The sequence below is a fragment of the Metopolophium dirhodum genome, chromosome 3 (genome assembly GCF_019925205.1).
Source record: "Metopolophium dirhodum isolate CAU chromosome 3, ASM1992520v1, whole genome shotgun sequence".
NCBI classification, from domain to species: Eukaryota; Metazoa; Arthropoda; class Insecta; order Hemiptera; family Aphididae; genus Metopolophium; species Metopolophium dirhodum.
This window is the reverse complement of record NC_083562.1, coordinates 34,094,262-34,115,509: the sequence shown is the minus strand read 5'-3', so window position 1 is coordinate 34,115,509 and position 21,248 is coordinate 34,094,262. Positions and strand designations below refer to the sequence as shown.

The 21,248-nt window shown below is 30.5% G+C and overlaps 1 protein-coding gene and 1 long non-coding RNA gene across 4 annotated transcripts in view; both read right to left on the bottom strand.

Annotated features, from left to right (window-relative positions):
- The window catches only part of LOC132941685 (fasciclin-2), a 172,954-nt gene that overhangs the window by 101,316 nt on the left and 50,390 nt on the right, over positions 1-21,248 (bottom strand). The gene's annotated exons all lie outside the window — the stretch shown is intronic.
- LOC132942001 (uncharacterized) overlaps positions 1-21,248 on the bottom strand; it is an 81,442-nt gene that overhangs the window by 12,790 nt on the left and 47,404 nt on the right. Inside the window, exon 3 of the long non-coding RNA XR_009664211.1 lies at positions 4,700-4,761. This is a non-coding gene — a long non-coding RNA (uncharacterized LOC132942001). The remainder of the gene's footprint in view (positions 1-4,699; positions 4,762-21,248) is intronic.

The following is a 21,248-nucleotide window of genomic DNA, read 5'->3' as shown; positions in this document are numbered from 1 at the left end:
GTATAAAAACAAAGATTGTAACTAAAACATAGCAAAACAATATACGATTTATTAAAGATGGGGGATGGGGAGAGGGTGAAAATCGTGTGTGACTATACTATATTACTATATTATACATAATAATATAAGACGCTACAGAAATACAATAAAGTGCAACACAATCAAAGTCGGTACACACGCGGGACGACAACTATGCAGTCGCTGTCTTGCGGGAGAGATGAGTGTCCTTATATTACATTAAAGAGAACACGGTGCTCGTATTGTGCAGGAGGCACGCAGACAACAACCCCGCTCATACCCTTGGGTTTCTTATTCCAAAAATACTCGTATACGTCGAAATGATAACACCACGATGGCACAGGGGAGGCGGTCGTTGCAGTGGCGGTCGTGGCGGTGACAAACACCCCAACGTAGAAAGACTCCGCGTATATGTGCTGTACAAAAACATATAATATATCAGAATACGATACCCCGCGGTGATGTCCAATACAGAACATATAGGGATTGTCGTTATATTATTCGGTTTCGTACAAATACAATTACGCGCGTGCTGCAGTACATATTATTATTTGTTCTAGCGACTGCAGAAGACTTTGATGAATTCCAGAGCACAGCATATATTATATGAGAAAAAGCGACCGATGATATATATATTTATATTATGTCTTATGTGTATCGTCATATCGTTTGCTCCCAGCACGAGCAAAAACAGCGCACGGATATATCTTTGTAGCCTATACTGCAGGGCGTGTGGCGTGCGGTGCAATATCAAAAGAATAGTTTCACGAATCGCGAGTTCTACAACGTTACAGGTGTATACAGACGAAAAACAAAAATAAATATTATATTGTACAGTGAAACGAAAAAATGAAAAAGTAAATCGTATTTAAAAACTTAAATATATAAAAAAAAGTTACTACTATACAAATGTATAGTACGCGACGATAATGTAGTAATTCAGAATTCTTGTATAATAAAGATAAATATTACTAACCATAGGGACAATGAGCACTCCGTAAAAATTGGGATCAAATTTTGTTAATAGTTAACAATATTCTTTAAAAAAAAAATATTAAATATAAAAAAAACTGTTATATTAGATATTTTAGAGATAAATAATTAACATTGTAGTGTCATGTTAAGTGTACCTATAAAAATAACAATGACAAATTTTTGATTAGAGATTATTTTAAGTCAATTTTATTTTTATTCAAGTTGAAAAATAAGAATTTTATTTTTAATCTTTAAATATTATAAAAACAAAAGTTCCCGAGGCGAAACTTCGAAGGAGAACTTCGTTAAATTTTTCAAACTGTATGGATAACTTGTTCTTGTTTTAAATCCCTTTTAATAATACGATGTAATTATCTCAAAAACTTTGGACGCATTAATATGTGCTATAAGCAAATGTTCTATGACAATCCAGCATACAATTAAACGAAGGCACAATCACCCTTTGTGTGCAGTTGGAATTAAAAATGATCAAAAGTAGTATAAGTAGTTAAAAAAAATGTCATTAGGAATATGTTTAAATAAAAAATACAAATGTGACGTTTTAAATTAAACGAAAACATTATGAAGACCTAGGGTAACATACATCCGTTTTCATCATCGTCGCCCCATCGTGGCGCCCTACATATAATATACGTCTCAATGCATATAAATGATATTAACAATTATTAAAATAATCTAATAAAACATTTTTTTTTTAAATCCACCAATTGCATTCCATACTATGTAAACTCCGCTGCTGCTGCAGTTGTCGTCGGGTTTGTACCAGCACGCAGAGAGGATTATGTTATTAGATTAACAGTAAGTTATAGGGGCGAGGAAACAATTCCACTAAAAGCTTAAACGCTTAAAACGGCCGTGCTCGTAAAAGAGTTCTACACTTCTACCCCTCTTAGCCACATTTCCGCCCTGTGAATTTAGGATAATCCCATACACCGTAATAAATTGATAATAATTCAAAATTCCGTTAGTCATAAACAAAGATAATTTCTCGGTAATATGCAATTTCTCTTATACGAATCCTGATGCATTAATTTGAAGTGGTTTTCAAGCGTAACGAAATATGTTAAGTGTTTTAAATTCAATTTTCAAAATCAATGCGCAGACGATTAAGCTAATTTGATTCCATATAATATATCCAATTCAGTATAATGAATACTATTGTATATGTGCGCGCAATAGAGTTTAACCACTATATACAGTCATACAGACGTACAAGGTAATAACCATCTCTACAAAAAATCCCGATATTTTCATGACATACAAAATATTATGCTAATTTATTGACGAAATTGTTATGGTGATTGTTTTTGGTCGAAAAATAAATGACAAAACGAAAACGTTATAAGTAATATCATGATTTTTAAAATTACAAAATTAATTTAATATTGTTCTTGTTGTCCAAAATCATAAATATAATAATTTAGTACCTATTATGGGTATATTTCTTAGAAAAATAGTGAGAATTTACTTTTACTTGTTTTTAACAAAAAAAAACTTACCTAATAATATAATATAAATGTGCATTACATACAGAAGATCAACAACAGAATAGTTTTAAAAGTTCAAATACAACTTTAAAGAATTGTATACCGACTATGCTACAGTAATAAGTATACAACAACAGCGAAACTCGTGGACAAAAAGAAATGATAAAAGTTTGACAAACATACAAAAATTAATCAAATCCGAACATTCTAAAAAGTAAATAGATAAATGACCGATTGCAAGCTTTTATTATATACGCTGTGTATAATAATATTATATGTTGACAACGTCATTTACCATCTTTTTCTGGATTAGTATATTTTTTTTCCTTTCTTTCTCGTTACTGGTGAAAATGACCACTTCCGGTTTTCATGCTGTCTATAACTGCAGCATATATGTGACGCTGCAGTTTGGTGATCAGATTTTGTCCACCCGGGGGACACGCGTTTCCGGTCGTTGGCTGTATAGTTGGTCATGGAAGGAAAAACAACCCAAATATATATTATATATAAAGAATAATAGACGGAAAGCAAAAGAAAACATTTTTAGTGCCTACACGTGGCCACAACATATATGTGCATTAAGCCTTCTCGATATTTTCGTACAAACCCCAGTAATGGTCTAAAGGGGCACTCTACCCCTTGCGGTGTCACTTTACCACCCCCCGCGCAATATAACCCGATCCCGTTTGCTGCTCTCACCCACACACACACACACACTCGCGTCTTCGGGTCGGATTGCATTCAGCCGTGCACGCGATTTCACCGCTCCGAATTCCTGCTTGTTGCTGCGGTTTAGTGGCGGGCTGCGCTGGAAAGCTCCCCGAAATAGCGTATAGGGTTTCAAATATATATATATTTATACATCTACCAATTCAAATTAGTGTCGACGTAAAAGTCACTGCGGTAACGCTTCAAGAATCTCTTTTCTACAGAGTAAATCGCGCGTATATTATATAATATGTCACTATATACTATATTATATGCTATCTATATTATATCTAAGGTGTTATTATACGCTACTGTGGAGGAGTACCGGCAGCAGCGACCTATGGAAAATGCCGGGTCTAAGAATTATAGCTTCGTTTTCCCTTAAATACGATCTCGCCATCTATAATATATAACGAGGATATAAACTCAATTTTAAATTTTTTATGGAGTCGATGTACAGTTAATAAATTGTACAAAGAAATTATGCATCACCTACGTAACACCAAGGTTACGCGTATATCTAAGTAATATACATGGTTTTAGATACCTATACCGGCTACCTTATAATATAATATTATTCTTTCTGTAGTTATGTTATTATAAATTTAATAAATAAAGAAAACAATAGCAATTTGAACGTCCATGGTTAGGTTATATAGTAATATTTTTATATTATGTAATTATTGCTTCAGTGCATATATAAACAATTTTCCCAGAACAATGTCCAGTCAATAAACGTTTGTTTATATATACAGGTATGTAGTGCAATTTCTAAGTTTTCGAATTATTGGAGTGTATAATAAATTTTAATAGAAATTAGCCAACCGCGATAGAGCTGGTTAACATTAAATCTTATTAACACCGCGGGCGCGTGCGTACGTCATAAACATCTACACTTTTAGAACGGTAAATTAAAGCAATTCAAACAACGACTGAGAAATATTAGTAAGACACAGAACTTTCGTTTTCATAAGAATTACTTTAAAGTAGTACTAACACTGTGTCAATTAGAATAATGAATAAAACAAATTAAAATTAACATCGAGCTATAAACATAAACATTCAGTGTAAATTGTGTGGTAAAATATTAATTATATAATAGTGACATCTCAAGTTTTGGTACAAGAGAATTAAAATTATAACCCAGCTGACATAAATCGGATGGTATTGTATGTAAGCATTGCGTTAGTTAACTATAAACGAAAACAAATTTTACCAAACCAGTAGGTGGTCTAATATAAATTGTAATATCGTCCGAACGCTAGTCGAACTAGACTCAGTAGATTTTATAGTCGAATAAAGAATATAGACATCTATTTACTATAGTAAAAAAAATTGCTTCAACGGTAACTTAATATGAATAAATAAACCCCTAAATAAACTAATATTCGGTTCGGTGAATCGTCTAATGGTCACTGTACATTATTATAATATTATACCAAACGTACTGTCTACCTAATATACTAATATAATATTTCAAGTATACTCACTATATAATACCATTGTAACAATTCGGCCATTTTATAGATATTATTATGAAATAATATATTACCTGCAAAACAAAAATTGACACAACCGTTAATAATATATTCATATGATTACTATATATTCTCACGCGCCGTTAATTTTCGAAGTGGATTAAAACGTTACATGGTAGGAATAAAGTTTATTAGAAAGAAAAAAAGAACGCCTGCATTACTTTGTATACGTATATGTGTATACAACAACAACGCTCCCTCGGAAACCCGAAAGGGAATAATGACCTTTGTGCGGGGTTTGTAGGGGTAGAGTGGGGTGCGGCGGGTTAACGTTTGGATTCACATAACAATTGAATTAAGTGTGTTCTATTACATTTTTAAGCTACGTTTTGAGAACTTACCGCCCTGTACAGTAGTAATGTATGGTGAGCATAATATTATGATTAAGTGGGATGGAAAAACGAGAGTGCACTTGTTATTGCCTATATAGGTAGGTACAACGACGGGAAAGGGGGAAATGAATAATTCTGTTGAACGAATGCGTATTATATAATAATAATAGTACGTGTGGCCCACTGGCACACAAAACCCGAGAAAAAAACACAAAAACACCGACTGCTTACTTATAATAATCGCACTGACGATGATTTATTCGTTTTATGTCATATTCGTTTAAGACTGTGGTGCGGCATAATAAAATGGGTGGCGGTTGTTTACGGTAAAGTTTTTTCGGACTTTTATATTTTAACCCAACGTGCGCGTTGTACAAATAATAATAATGTGGTTCGTTCAAAATATATAGTACGCGGCATTTGTTTGACTTCAGTACTGACGAATTGCGGCTTCATGTCCGAATCCTCTCAAATACAATTTGAGAGTTTGTTGACGGTGTTATAATTTAAATTAAATAATTAAAACCAAAAACAAATTAATTTTTTACCGAGTTTGAAAAAAAACATTTCAGTTTTGCCACCCCAATATCCGTGCAGTACGCCGAATTTGTTTTAAAGACATGCTCGATATATTATTATGCTAATTAATAATATAACAGTAAATCAACATCGAATAAAATCGTGGAAAATTGGAAAATTATTAATTGTAAAAACAAAATCAATCATAAATCATTAAAGGTGTAATTAAATTGCAAATTACTTGTTTTAATTACCAAACAATGATGAGTGTCCCGATTATTTCTTTCTGATAAAAACAATCCTAACAAGTTTTACTAAAAATCTATCAATAATTAATTATTTAATAATCCGCAAAATAATTGAACATCGCATATTATGATTATTTTATTATCTCGATTTCAATGTATCTTTATTTATATTATAGACGAGAAATAAATAAATATTTTTAAAACTACGTATTTAAAACGTTACAAATATGTATAAATTATTTCTAAATAACATTTATATCCGTTCCCGTAATAATTATCAAACATAAAATGTATTCAAGTATTGACCAATAAATACATAAAACATACATGTAAACGAAAACATTAATATTATGTAGTAAAATCCATCGTTTATGCAGTGATGTGTGGTTTTCCATTAAATTGCAAAAATAACCATCTGAAATCGAGGAAATTACAAATCTATATTTACTAATATAATTATACTATTGACATTTTCGGTACGAATTGAATCGTATAAGTTAGTTAAATAGTTAATAATATTGGTTTTTAAATAATAATAATATAATGTGCGTAAAAAAAATTGTTTATACTTCAGATAGGTACTTAAAAATAACATAATAAAGTTGTTTTTAGTAAAATGTCTAGTACATTATATTGAGGTAAAAATAATGTCATAAAATGTTATTAATGACCGATATATCACCTAACCTATCGTTTGAAACAATTATGAAAATAAATCACTTGGTGTATTATAAAGTGTTAACAAGGTGAACGAAAACTGTGATATTTGGCAAAAAGGGCGATAGCAGTAATAACAATCACAACGCGGTGTCGATTGTTCTGGACGTTTGGCAAGATAAACGACTTCCAGTTGAAAGGACAAAAATTCAAGCTGACGGAAAACCAACGAAGAAAACGTCATTCTCTCACTCTCTCTCTATCCCCCTCGGTGGTCGTCAAGAGCAAACAAGTGGATGGGCCCTGACAGAATTTTTAAAAGGCTATCGGGCGAAACGGAAAATCCCCACATCAGACTCGTGTACGAGACATACCCTTCCTTATATAGTACTCGCGCTTTCAACAGAGGGTGCAAAAAATACATTTAATACGCTGTCAACCAATCGATCAGTTATTTTATTTTAGTTTCGTATCCACTACCCTGCAAGCTCTACCGCCCTTCCATAAACGCTCGGTAATTCATCAAAAAATATTTATAAAAAAAAAAACTTTTTGATTCTATCCTAATTGCTGATGGTAAACTTGGGGTGTCCTCTTATAACTTCACTTCCCCAAACATTTCCAAAACATTATTATTGGTGCCAAAAGATAAGGGTGAGATTATGCAACGCGTTCGCAATCAAAGTACAGACTTTCAAAACGAAAATAAGTTAGGAAACAAATTTTTAAATATATATATTTATTTCCAACAAACTTTTGAAATATTATTACGGCTATGGATAAACACAAAAGAACTCAACGCCAAAATAGTGGTGATTAAGAATCAATTAAAAATAAAAATCAAACAGGTATCTGATATAATAATGTAATACAAATTGAGTTAAGAGTACAACCGACAATGCCAGAGACGATTTTTCAAAATAAATTTAAGTATCATATTTGTTGCTTCAATAAAATAATATATTTTGCCAATTTTCCGCTTGATTAAGTTATTTATAGTCCATAAATAGAAATACATCGATGTATTTTACACTTGGCCTAACAATGTAGTTCCCATAGATCAGATCATTGGTCTTTATTACAAAACGGCATGTCGTCATGCCTCATCACTGCACTTATCAAAACCGGTACTTTTTAATAAAATTATACGTCACAAAAAACATCGAATCTATGGGAAGGCAGCATTGTTTATAACATTTTAAAATCCTATTATATTGTTAACTCTCTATTGAAGAGCTGATATTGCAATATATAAATAGTAAATATTCATACTTGTATTACTATTATATAATTATTAATTTAAAAAAAAAAAATTTTAACATAAAAATTATATATTTATTAATGTCCAAGAATGTGTCTTTGATGATAATTAAAAAAAAAACTCACAAGTAATCTAAACGCGATGTTGAATAAAATTAGCCTCACGATGTAAATAGTATTAATCCTAGTATTGACATTTGAAAGTTATTAACTTATTATCGAATTGTTAATTAAATGTCAATAGTTTTAATTATGTAAGTACCTACCTACTGTTGTAAGTATTCACTATTATACGTTATGACTTATTTGTAACATTTTAAATTTTAATGAATGTCACTTAATAATATTATAATGATCGCAGAAACCCCATTTTTTTCATTTAATTATGCATTTTCTCTAATTCTGATTTTGGAATTTTTAAGTAGGTATATACTTAGGGACAATATTTTTAAATACTTGAATTGTACCTATAATATACCATTTAAAGAATGAGGCAATTCTGTGGCAATAAAAACTTATTATTTTTCAAATTAGGATGTTGTTTTTCCTGTAAATTGTTAATAAGATTATTTATTTTTATAAATAGAATTTCGAACGAGTATTTTTTGAATAAATGAACTATTTATGATTTCTAAATACTAATTATACTTGGTGAGTTATTCAACTATGTGTAAGTACTAAGAGTTATATGATGATTTAAAAATTATATTTTAATACTAATTTACTATAGTTTTATAACTTATAAGATTGCATGAATCTAATAACTATACCTATATATAACTATAGGTACCTACTAGATTAAATATTTGATATATTTTATATGTATGTAAAACCATTTTTACATTAGCAGTTTACACTGTTTTGTTATCCTAAGTATATATAGGTACATTATACCAATACATTTTAATAACTTAAAAACTACTCGTTCAAATTTTGATTTTGATCCATAAAAACTAATAATTTGTGTAACAATCCATAGAAAAAATATTATATATTATTTGATATAAAGAACTAAACAAGTTTTTATCATTTCTACAAGATACTCGTCTAAAATGGTGAAAAAAAATTTTTAAATATTTTTAAATGATGTTAATGTTATTTTGTGAATCATCCTGTATACATGGCATTGATGAAACACGATAGATATAATGTTTAATTAAAAATATAGCGTGGCCTAACGGAAAAGTAATGTATGAACTATAGCTGCTGTGTTTCGAAAAGTTTAGATGGATTTACGACGAAAAGTGTTTGCGGCGTAACACTTTAAAATAAACTTTTTCACGAAAAGTGTTCGATATAACTTGTTCGTCATATAAGTCATTATGGTCACTGAAACGAGGTTGAACTGCGTATAAGGATCATTTCGCTGGGTATATTAGCAGCAGCAGCAGTATGTGTGTGCATTGGTTAACAAATAGTTAGAAAATTCTATTAGATTTCCCAGAAATGTAAAAAAAAAACCGAGCAGCAGCAGTACAAATCGCTTTACAGTCGAATGTATATATTGGTGCATGGACGCGTGACAAAATTACAGATAAGTGAAAAACACGATAAATGGTAGGTTGTAGGTAAGTACACCAAGGAATATATCACGTAAACGTTTAGCAACCGGATTTCACATTGGCCTATAGGTTTTGTAAGTATCGTACACACCGCGGTTTTGATTTAACCAGAAGCCGAATGCTCATTTTTATATACAAATTTACTTGGGTCAAAACATTAGTGCCATTAAAATTAAAATATAATATACAAACAAGTCGTTTCAAGTGTTACCGTAAACAAGTATAAACACGTCATTAAATTGTTTTGCTTTTGTTGTCCATATTGTCGCTTCAAAAACTCTACAAGTACAGCAAATTCGTTTAGAATATATTAATATCTTAAAAAGTAATAACGACATCAAAAATATCGTATTCAAATCGAATAAATAAATTTAATTTATCTTGACTTTTGGTTGTTTCATCAAAATATATTATATAAATATGATTTATGGCTTTTCAGCAATGTAACATAAATTTAAAAAAAACTAAATGAATTTTTTTTTCGAAAACAAACATGGGTTTCCCACACGAGATATCCAGATGTTTATCATATTATGCAATTGTCTCACAGTTCGATACACATTAGGAAAATATCTTTTACTAATTTATCTTTCCTGTGACGTTGGTTATAATATTTTACACTCAACACATAATATTATGACTTAAATAATGATATTGTACAAACTTACATACACGAAAAATATGATGATTTTTGATTTTTCTCATTTTGTGACTAAATGTGAAGATATGTAAGTAAATCCTATCTGATTCACAGAAGTTATTAAAAAAAATTGAATTGAAGATATTATATTATCTATGCACAATAATACACAATAATTTGTCAGACATAGAAATTAAATTTACTAATTAGCAATAGATTCGTTAGCTGCGTTAATCTACTATTGCGCATTGTTACACGATAATACAATGGAATAAGTAAATAATTATTATAATCCAACGAGAACATCCACAGAAATACAGGAAAACAATTAATGCTAAATTTAATTTGATGATTTGAATTATCCAACCGAGAAGACAAATAAATCATATTATTATTATAATAATAATTTAACGTCAATATTTTTTACTTACATTAATCTCGTATTATATTATACCTACCTATATACATATATATTATGTAGAAGCAATACATTTCTATAGTCGACGGTTTATTTTAGTTTTATGACGAATTTATGTACCATAGGTACATATTATAGATTATAGATACATCTTACTCATCATAACTCACATTATAAAGAATTTAAATTTAAACAATAAAATTGTTTGTCAATGTCTCTACATTGGTACATAGTACACAAAAGTTCGACACTGCGTTTAAAATCAGGTGTTCAGTCAACTAATAGGTGACGACGATTTTTTAGTTAAACGCGTAAAACACATACTGCAATACACACAGATCCCATGTGTTAGGTACATCACTCCGTATAACGGTGGCAATTAGTTTTGTGTTCGACGATGAACTTTCCGGAGACAATCCCCAGTGCGAACCCTTTAAATGACCTACCGAATTACATTCAATTATTCACAAACTTGGCCGATTCACTTAACCGAAAAGCCCAACGAACAATAAATTAAGACATGCATTATACCCCAAAAATAATGTATTACTATATGAAAAAAGAGCCATGGGCCGTTAAACTATATATTACAATGGATCATATTGTGTAGCTAACATGTGTATACCCACGATAATTAAAAAATAAGTTATAGTTGTGTGAAAGTTTCTGCAATTAACGGGCACCTATAATACACGTCGTACTTTTGAATCTATCCTTAAATTACCTATACTATTATATTAACGCGGAGATTAAATTAATAATAACCAACAGAGTACGTAGGTACCTATCTATGATAATTTGTATGAAAAAAAAAACTATACATTATGATGGATACTAAACAATAATAACAATAATTTCAAACTATAATATATACCTACCTACTTCGAAATAAATGTCAAATATTAAAGCTCACTGCATTACAATGTAATAATTACACTAGAGCAGTTTTTCGATACTATAGGTTCCCGAACATTGTGAAATACTACGTGTAAATAATTAAACAGTAGCCGAAACAGGAACGAATCAATGGTAAAATGTTCGTATTTTTTAACGCAGGATAAAAATAAATAGATAGTCTATAATTTATAGAACTTGTCTGACGAAGGACGAAGGACGGAAGGATCGCTGAAATTCGTTGTTGTCTAATGTAACGACGAAGGGCGAGAGAGGGGTTCGCTTTGTTTACTCTATATAATGTAGTAGCACTCCGCCATACATCGGTATATAATTACTAATGGAATACAATAGCTAGGCGAGGGGACACGTGGAAACTTGAGTCTACAAAAGTTTCTGATCCACGTGTGTGTTGTATATATATATATGCTGTACGTGTGTACAGGTACGCGTAGAAGGGGCGTTGTATAGAAATTCAATCGAATGTAAACTGCACATCGAAGTTTGTTTGTATATACCATCGCGGTAACGACACCACCACCACAGCTGCAGGTAAAAACATTTCTCGTACACACCGCCAAAAACCGTCATTATCGAAACACAAAAATATTCGTCCACCGAGAAACTTTGGACCCTCGTCGTACCGTCTCTCGGGGGAACGATTTCGGCGCATTTTTTTTTCCTTCATATATATTATTCCCGCGAACAAACCTAATACTAGTTGTTATTGTTGCGGTCAGACATACTTTGTTATTGAATGGGGACGTTTGACTATTATTTGAGACGACAAGGGATCTATATAGAATACCATCTAATTTACAATGGAAACAAAAGTCACGAGGGGAAAAACAGACATAATATAATACTATGTAGCAATCTAGTAGTGGCTTAAGTAGGTAACGGTTTCTTAAAGCACTAAGTTGCGAACGCAAATTACACCACAACGTCTTCCTCGTGTATAAATAAAAACTAATTAGTGGCATAGGTACATTACGCTGATTAGACCACAATATTACGAGTTCAAGTTACAACTTATCAATTTAAAACGATATATGTAGGGTACGGAAGAAAATCATAAATAAAATTCATCGCTAACTTGAAACATCTGCAATGGTATAATTAATTATTATTGTTAATGTTGATTCCTCAAAACAAATATATTTTGTATAATAGGTATTAGATAAATAATTGTATTATATAAATTAAATCAATCCAACAAATATATAAAACTTTATATACGGTTGTTACACTGCAGTTAAATAGTTTGAAGCAAAGGAAATAAATTCTTCTGGAATGTATACTACCTTTTGCTGGAAATAAACCAATTACCTATACAAAAAAAAAATATATAAGATTTCACAATAATCTTGAAACACAAAACACCAACCTCCAACCTGTAGTTAAAAGTAAAATATTGCGTAACCGATTTGGCCAATCCGCGATCTCTACAAAACTATTGTTAAGCACACGCATAAAAGATTAGCTATACACAATTGATTATTTAAACTAAATTAAACTATTCTATTGAGGAGAAAAGTTATAACATAAAACCGTATGGTATATATTTACAAAATAATAACAATACATGCAAACATTGAAAAAAATATACAAAATCCAATGGATACTGATGCAGCTGAAATTGGATATAAATCTGGATGTAGGTAACGCAGAAAAAGTTATATTTCAATCAAATATATTATCTGTGTAACGTCCTGAAATGTGTTTACGACGGAAACCGCAACCACAATCGTAGGATATTCAATTCAGCTCGAAAAATAACAATATTTTACGTCTAGTACATGTCATTAACAAAAAAAAAGTTGTATCATGTGATTTATACACACAATGATAATCGTGGGTAATTTATACATACAACATCAAGATAGACTGCGATAACCGTGTCAACAACGATTTTTAATATAAACGTCAACGTTTTAAAACATAGATATTTTAGGAAAATTCACATTTATTATGTATTTTATACGACTTTTGTTTGTATATTCAATATTTACAATAATTTTAAATTAAACATTTATTTTTTGATTATAAAAACCATTCGACTGAACTTACAACCACGCAAGATAGGTACTTGGACATATAGTAAATATAGTAAGCATATAATAAATAATAGGTAACAAAGCTGAAAGCAGTAGTACCCAGTATAAAAAAACCATTTTTATAACTGTACGAGATAATAATATGATATAATTCAAATCAAATCGAATTAAAACGTTAATTTATTATTATGATTTTTAAGCGTAATAAGAAATATAAAACAATTTGACATCACGCATCGATCGACAATATAAATATTTAAAACACTTGAACGTGAGAGAGAACGTTTTTGTGAATCGTTTAACAATAATTTATATTAACATTCACGACACTTAAAACCTCACCGTAACTCTCACTTATTTTTTTTTTTAACACAAACATAAATCATAAAAAAATATACACAATTCATACAGTGATGATCCTATAGATAGATACTACATAAACGCGCAGTTAAATCTAATTTATTTATAGATCGTAGAGATTTCCAAACGATACACGTTTCAGCTTAGTTTGACACGTCTGCCCGTCATAAAATCAATGCGTAGTTATTATAATATATTATAAATACAAACACTTGTGTAAGCCCGGTAAGATGAAAATTGAAAAGGTAAACGCTTAGACGTAGCACTATATATTAATTTAATGACATTTTATGATTGTATTCTTCACGTGAACCTTATTATAAGGTGTCTATCGTTTGTAAATTACCTTAAACTACCTATCTGTATTTACAAGTTATCGCACGTACACAAAATAACAATGTTTATTAAGTTAAATTTTTATCAAATAAATACTTTCGATGACCACCAATAATAATACACCGAATACGCATCTGCACTATTTATATTGTATATTATGTACACGTTTTAGGTTTATTATATTATATAAGCGCATTAAAAATCATGATATTAATAAAAGTACGGGCATACATTTTGATTTCGCATGTCGTACTGCTAAATTCCTCGGAACACCCTCTTAAATTTTCACGGTCCAAGTCATCCTTTTTTTCAAGTGGGGATTACAATGGGTGATGGTGGCGGTTTTGGCGTCCAAGAGTAAAGTTTCTCTTCACGCCGAAAACCGGCGACGGAAAAACTTCAAAAAAGTTTCCGGAAGCCTTGTGTCGCATAAATAAAACACACCCCCGTGACCTGTTCAACGGGCGTGTGCATATTATTATTATGTGTAAACACCCAACTTGGCTATCGCCCTGGAGCACGGCGCCCGCGTGCTATACAACTGCAGCTATATATATAAAAGACGAGGCGTATAGTATACACTCCGCAACTATATTTTAACTGTGTACACGTCTGTAAAGTTGTTATTTATACGAGTGGCGGACGCACGAGGTAGTATATGGATCTATGGATTATTCAGAGGGTGCTCGATTATTCAAAGAGACCAACCGACGTAGAGAGAAGGCTTTACCTACACATCGGAGCGGAGTTAATGCATTTTAACTCGTTCACGGCCCATTAGACGATAAACGACGACTCGATGACCCGGATTCGAATAATTACATAAGGTTTGGGGTAGTGGTTTAGATGTGACTGCAGAGCGCATATTTGCCACTGACTCTTGGGAGACGAATTTAGGGGTAGTCGAGAGTACGGCCACAGCCAACACAACCGCCGCCACCACCACTACCACTACCACTACTAACGTTGACCCGAGGGAGTCCTCCACACCAACACAGGAATGACGGTTTCCAACAAATATTGTCGCTAAAGCCACTAGAATCTATCCTTTTGGAATGGAGAGATAACAGTTACTATACATAACTAGGCTTAACCCCACGAGAAAGCACTATCAATGAGAGATGTAAAGGAATATATAATATAAGAGCGTCATTTATATTTACATTTAAGAGAACATTTATTATATATAGGTACTTGTGAATTAATGCAGATCATAACGTGTATTACACTTAATCAAATAAAAACAGTTTAGAACACGTTGGCCGTTATGAGATCCAAAGCTAGATTTCACTGATATTTGTCTACAACACATTCGATATTGGATCTTAAATTTTTTTTTATATCTATATTTATAAATAAAATGTAGTCATTTTTAAAAAAAGTATTGAAAACAATATATAAATTTTAAGATCAATAAAATTATAATTATAACGACTATTGCAATGTAAAGAATTTACAAACAAATGGATAAACGGAAAGGATGACATTTCAAATAGGTATTTATTTTACTATAATATATAGGTCATATATTTTATATTATTGCGTTGTTATAATCGCTAGTTAATATTTTTGTATAAGTTTAAAGATACTATACGAGAATAACATAATTTAACATGAATTAATCCATTATCACATTACGCCAAAAACACTACATACAACTTCCTAATATAATTAGAAAAAATCAGAAAAAGTTGAAACAGTAAAACTCTTGTTCACGATGGTTGTAGCTCACGTAAGATATAATCGGTGACTAAAGAAAACAGCTAAATGAAGCAGAGTTGATTGGAATACCAACTTAAAACGAATGTCAGATTTTCTTAAATAAAAAATATTAATACTAAATGTAAAGAAATCAATAAAACGGATCATTTCTAATTAATTGTGACGTCCAAATTGAAGGATTTTATTATTATTATCATTATATTACTCCCGGCCTAAATGCAGGGGAGAAGGAAAATTCCACGGTTAAATGAACTCGGATGACAAACGATTCGAGGGGAGGGGTGCTCAAATGCACCGTAGCATTAAAGCCCTAGTATATACAGGTCTACACACAAAGTGATTAATGATGTAAAAAATTTCTATACACTAGCACTAGCAGAGTTGTATACCATCGAGGGGAAAGAATTGCATCCACGAGGGTTTTAAAACGTATTTTCGGTATTTTTCACAAAAACTGCTAATTGTCGGTGAGTCCAGGGGGACGTCGCCCGCCGCCTAGACACTCAAATAAGTTTATATACATTTATCTCGATTTATTGCTCGGCGCAAAGACGTTTATACCTCTATATACATGTTTAAGTTGTATATAGGTAAGGGTAGAATAGCAGTGTGTGTTGTGTTTTGCAGTAGCCGTGTGCTTTATGACGCGGAAAACGATTTCTGACACGATCCGGTGATTTTTATCCGGACACAGTATATTACATATATATATACGAACGCGTGAGACATTTGTTCAAGTGTACGAGTGGGTGTATACTGCACACTTGCCCGACGACGGATGTGGGAAAAATGAATTTTTTTCACAGGAAATCAAAAACTACCTCTACTGCAGCAGTGTTTCGAATGGTCACTGATTGATTGATCGATCGATGGACCGCGTTAAATGCATGTAATACAGCTGAGACCTCAACAAAACAATAGACCCAGTTCGACACACGATTTATTATTATATTACGTGAATTATTATAATAATTACAGTCATGGAACTCCTGCACCTCAACCTGAACGACTTGCAGTTAGTTATATACGACTGCTTTTACGTTAACTTACTCGAGATTATTAATTATTAATACATTATCTATTTCGGTAGAAGCGATTGCATCACGTACTGAAATCGATCACTTATAAAGTTATAGGTATAGACTATAGACAGAGCACGGTGAACTGAAGCGGGGTGTAAATAGACCGTATAGCGTATATAGAAGAAATGTTTGCGAACGTATATTAGAAACCATTGCGGTTAAGATTTGTTTGAGATTCGTACGCATCTGAGTGTCGCCAAATTAGATATAATTGAAAGCGTGAAGAGAAAATAATATTCCTATACAATGAATGGTATTGTACAGCAGACGGCATCGCATCAATTTCACAATACATTCGCGACATTACAATTACTTTTAGTACAAAATATTACAATATTGATGGGTACGCGATAATAAAATTAAAATCAATTCGTATCAAATAACAGTAAGAACAGGTACTTAATTATTTAACAACGTGATAGCAGTTTTAATTGTTTTACTTACGCAACGAGTCTTAGTTAAAGAAAAATTCAATAGTATTAATAAATCTAATTTCAGGATGATTAAACAGAAATGAACAAATGGCGATTAATTTCACGAACTTTACGTTTAACAAATCACTTTCCAGATGGTTACACATTAATTTAGTTCCCAAATATTTATGAGTATAAATTAAAATCCATTATTAATAAAAAGAAGTTTCTACGTCATTGCGTTTGTATCAGTATTTATGTATTTTTAGTTTAAACTATTTAAAATATTATGTTTGACACATCTACCGCTATATACCTACTATAATAATTATACAACTAAACAACAGCAGAACAACTTTTTCATTTCACGTGAGTAGGTATTTCAAAAATATTATTTCTAGCAAGATTTCAAAAAACACATTAAACAAAAATAATTTAAAATTAAAAATCGTTAAAAAATACACAATTGTACTTATGTATGTGGGAGGTTTTCTTATTTTCAAAAATCATAACATTCTTCTTCTACATATAATAAAACTGTAAAACATGACCGATGTGAAAAAAAACATTAAGTTTAACAACGTTACAACCTTTTTAGTGTTAGAACACATTTAATAGTCTGCATGACATAAAATCTGAAACCTACCTATTATATTTTATTGTAATTTTTGATGGTCATCAGAGGCATAATATAAAATCCCACTGAATACGCATTAGGCGCGCATGCTGAGTGGTTTCATTTTGTACTTAACTTACTCGATGACGAAATTATATTATTTTTAAGGAGTTATTTCAAAAGTTAATAAATAATTTAAAAGCCGAAGAAATAAATAATAATAATAATAATAATAATAATAAAAACAACAACAACCACCACGCCAACAAACAGACATTTGTTTCCAAATGCGATATTCGTCATCGGCATAAGAAACACGACGTTGAGGGGGGAATTGCCGAACCGTATTTCCACCATCTCCTCTGCTTTATTATTATTATTATTATTGTAGGCAATAAAACAAAATCTCTTTCCAAACATTCGCATCTGGTCTTTTCGGGCCCGAAGAAGACGGCGGCGGCGGTTGTTGCAGATGTTGTGCACCGTATACCGAAAAGGGGAACGAAAAATTAGAAACACATTTGGAGAACACGGTCGTGTTAAATACATTGTTTGTTTAACCGAATCATTAATGGGTCATCCACGGTTTCCGGTAATTTTTCATTCGCGATGAAACATAAATTTCCACCAACGAAACTATCATAATTAGGTACCAAAATTCACACTATCAATGATAATATAAAATATATAATACATAATAACGCATGTATTGATTTTACTGTTCTAAGAAGTGGGAGCATTTAAAATATCTAACAATAACGATTATTATTTACTTATGAACACAGATTTATTTTTGTAGTAAAAAAAATAAAAGATTAAAATCAAAAATTCACTCGTATAAATCCTTAGAATACAAGAACTTGATACAGAACTTCTTAAATCAAAAAAAGTTCTACGGAGTCTTATTAATTTAAGTAAGGCCCGGGACTATTTCCTTTTTCGACATTTCTACGATCTATGAAGTTAAGGAAACAATATTGTATCGTCCACATAATAAGTTTTTACAAATCACATTAATAGTTTAATCACAAAATACGTTAAGTTTATATACTTTTGACAGCCACTATTTCTAATATAAGAATGTATATTAGTGCAGTTAAAAATAAAATCAATTTTATTTCATAGATTGATTTACTTTTATATAAATTGTTATAGTTAGCACTATAATAATGTATAGAATTTTTCAAATCTTTTAAAAACCGCGTCTTGAAAAAAAAATGTAAGCATGTTAAATGACAAAACAATTTATTTAAAACGATTTTATGCAACAACTCCGATCGTTGTAAAATATAAGAGATTCTATACATAATTGTATTTTCATATTTTAAACTGCAAACAAAATTAGTTATTTTTCAAACAACATAATAATATTTAAATGTCGCGTACCTACCTACAAACATTGTTTACATAAAATACAAATTTGATTAAATGTAACATTTTAAATTTGTTGCATTCGTTGACCGTTGTATATGCCCAATCAACATTAATAATATCTGCATAAACGTAGGTATACAGTAATATATTATTATGTTAGTCAATATTGCATACCCTGCACACAATCAATAATGGTACACCATGCGCTAAACTATGTATCATAGGTATAACTAAAGTGCATGGAAAAAAACACACAAGTCCTCTCAAATCACTATTATCAGAATAAAACAACTACGGCTTTACATCAAAAACGTGATGTCCGTTTAGCTTAAAGCTAAAAAAAATCGTGTCAGTTTCATACACTTCGCAATAATGACAATACAAACCACAGATGAATCATAAACGAAAAATGTAATAATATTTAAATATTCCAGAGCTAGTATACCTACACATATAATATATGGTTAAAATAGAAATGTTACCATTATCGAAACCTGTGGTCAAGTATTTATACAAATATTATAAAAACTGTATTAATTGCAGTATAACTTTAAATAAATAATTTATTTATTAGATTAATTATTAATCTTATGTCTACTATTATAGGTACCTATTAATTTTAGATCCAGGCATTGATTTTTAAAGTTATGTTTGGTCGCATAGAAATTCACACTTTGTAGATACCTAACTAGAAAAAAAACCACTCGGAAAAGTTTGTGTTGTGCAATTAAAGATTGGGATAGTTGAAGAAGTAAAGTCACGCAAATATGTTTTACAAAATACAAAATAGTTAATTGTTTAGAGAAAAACTATGCAAGCCCCATTTCTCATCATTTTTCGAGCTTATAAAAAATCTTAATTTAAAATTCTAAAATTAATATAATATAATATATACCTAGCACTATATACTTTGGAGACTCGTATTTATTGGTATTATTTCTGTATTTTCAAACGGAATAATGTAAGTTAAATTTAGGTAATCGACGACAAACCTACTCAAGATGTGCAATGTATATGTAATAATGATTTGTATTTACTTTAATATAATAATGTATAGGTATGTATAAATACGAGTATATCCATTTTACGAACCAACCATACATCTTGTCTGTCAATGTTCGTTATTATGTATACAGGTAATATACTAATTAATATAAACTTAAGTCGTTTGAATTAATTTTGTATTGTATAATTCTGTACATATAACTATAACTATAAGTAACTATATAAGTACATAATATTACACACGATACCTATTATATTATATTCGTTTTAAGGCGTTAATATACCTACACACAATATAGATTTAATCTAATGTGAAAATATTGTAGGTACTACAAAAACTATTGTTATGTGCACTATATAGCAATAAAAATAACTCATTTAATATTGCATAACACGAACAGTATGAAAATGTAAGAAATTATATATAGGTAGGACAGGTAGGTACGTTAAGTGTTGAGTTAGCATCGCTCACTTTGTTATATAATATGTAATAGAGTACTAGAGTATTCAATTTGAATTATTGTCCTGTTTAGATCAAATAATATCAAGAGCTCAAAAAATAAAAAAATTATACTTAAATATTTTTATATTAAGTTGAGTACGCCAAGTACCTACCTATAACCTATTATTAAAATTTAAAGCGATAATGCAAAATTGAAAATAGATTCCCCGATAAAAACATATTATAATATATTACATTTCATTTATAATTTGTTTTTGTTAACTACATAGATATATAAGTCACCATGTACACTACATGATTTTATAAAAACAATATTATTTAAATATGTTTATCATGATAATTCATATAGCTAATACAATTAATATACGCCCAAATGTAATTATGTAGGTAGGTATTAGCCATTAGATATATAGTTAAACGCGTTTGAAAATTAACATATTTTAACGTGTCGATGAATATATAATAAACACACATTCAACTCCTAAGTTATTTATATAATATAAATCTAATGGAATTATTTTTTTCATTTCGTATCGTCGTAAT